The sequence below is a fragment of the Castor canadensis genome, chromosome 4 (assembly GCF_047511655.1).
Source record: "Castor canadensis chromosome 4, mCasCan1.hap1v2, whole genome shotgun sequence".
In the NCBI taxonomy this organism is placed as follows: domain Eukaryota; kingdom Metazoa; phylum Chordata; class Mammalia; order Rodentia; family Castoridae; genus Castor; species Castor canadensis.
In genome coordinates, this window is record NC_133389.1 from 41,381,655 (window position 1) to 41,383,930 (window position 2,276).

Consider the following 2,276-nt stretch of genomic DNA (forward strand, 5'->3'; position numbering starts at 1 on the left):
GTGCCAATTCTTTGATAGTTGAGCAGAGTATAAATAACCAATATTATGAACTGACTCTTGGATTCTGTCTCTACTTTTGTGTACTTGAATATAAATAGTTCATAGCAGATTAAGTCTGGTTAAAGAGTTAGTGAATATTCTATGCCAAAATAGAGACCAGCCATCACTCCAAAGAGGCCATCCTTATGTTCTTTTCTTCTACATTTACCTAAATTCACTGAGCAATTACTTTTTCTCAGAACTCACTTATTTTCTCAATATATATTTGTGGCAGGGAAAGAAACTATATATATGCATCAATTTATAGAGCTTTTATAGTTTGGTACATAATATGAATTTCTTTTTTAGCAATATGATAAACTCAAGAAATGTACAAGTAAAATTATTTGAAATTTGATTAAAAAAAGAATTCTTTGCTGGGGAAATTAAGGAAGCTTTTAATAAAGAGAGGTCCTTTGAAATGTGATTTGAAAAATTCATAGGATTTGAACATTCGAATTTGTAGGAATGATGCAAAACTTTTCTAACTGCAAATGCAATAAAGGTCAGTTAGGACAATTAAAAATTAGGAAAATATTTCAGCAGGTAGATGACATCCACCATGAGCTGTTAGTATTCAGTCAAGTTCATATCAGATAGTATGTATTTCCAGAACCCTTCCTTTAAATGAGGAAAGAGGAGTGATGATTCAAAGCATAGATTCCAGTTAGAACTGCCTATAAATTCTCCCTTTCCTGAGCCCCGCCTCAATTTCATAGCACTTGTAATTGCTCCAGAGTTGAAATGGCATGTAACAGCACCTTTTCTGCTCTCCTCTACATTTCCCGTCCTATTTGTTCTGAATTAAATAATTCAAATTCCTTTTATGCATGTTCCTCCTCACCAATTCCAGTAGATTTTTCATCTTCTGTGGTGTTATTTTTAAAATATTACAACATGTTTAGCAATTGACACCAATACATATCAAATCAAAGAGTAGTAAATGTCAATTTACATAAGACAGGACAGAGGTAACGGAAAAAATAGTCAAAGTTCACAGGTAACTTCTGTAACAAAGGAAGAGACAATTAAGATTGTGGGGGAGGGACTGACTACATTTATACTTGTGTCCCTCAGGAAATATATAAAGTTTCACCATGAATCCTAATCAAATGTTCACCAGTATGGGAAAGTTTAGGTGCTTCAGGTAGGAATAAGAAACTGGAATTGTTTTGGCCATTCAAAGCCCTTCTTCCACTCAGGTGCCCAGTACATGAGAAAGTCTAGAATGAATGGACAGCTCATCCATTCCTACACACACATGCTCCCAGGAGACAAAACACGGAGCAAGAAGTCTGGTAGGAAAGATGAAGGAACATAGAGGGAAGTGTTGCAAAGAAAGTGGAAGAGGTTTTAGGTCATCTTGACAATCATACAGCACAGATTTTATTTCTGAAGTATGTTCGTAATGTGCACTCTAGGGAACCACTGAATTCTGCCAATAAAAACATTTAATGATCTTATTTTTCCTAAATACCTTTTGTTAGTAATCAGGATCTCAGGAGTCTAGAAAATCCATGAAGGAGGTCAATTTGTCTTCTTTGGCCATGCTCAATTCAATGAATTTCTAGCATTAAGCAAATAACTTGTCACAATCTAGGACACAATAAACATTTACTAAATAAAAATAAACTATCAGAAACTTAGTCACTTGATCCCTTTTATTGCGAATACAATGAAAACCCAGTGAATCAAGATATTTTTTATTTTTTCCTCTTGATAACAATTTTTTTCCCTAATGTTTTTTATTGAGCAGTTCAGGCCTAATATAAGATGAAGTGAACTAAAGCCAAATTATAGCAGTCTTATTAATTATGTATAGTTAGATATCACTGAATGATGCTCCTGAGGGCTAGTGAATTCTGACTTGTCTATGTTACTCTAATTCTACATATCCTATGAAACACAATTTTAAGTCTGTCAATATATCCATTCAAAGTCAGTTTATAGTATGAATATAAACATTAATTGCACTCTGAAAACACACGGAGTTGATAATATTATCTGAGACTAATTTTATCTTGGGATAATTCTTCCTCAAGGAAATAAGTGGATTAACTGTGATCATTTTGTTTTTACTTGAAATCTGAAACAGTCTAATATTTTAAGATTTTAAAGTACCCTAATTATGGAGATGTGGGTAGCTGGAACAAATACAAATTTTTATTTTATTTGAAACTTTTCTGTAGCTGACTTTATTTACATTGTCAATGCATATTATTTTCTTTGTTAACTAA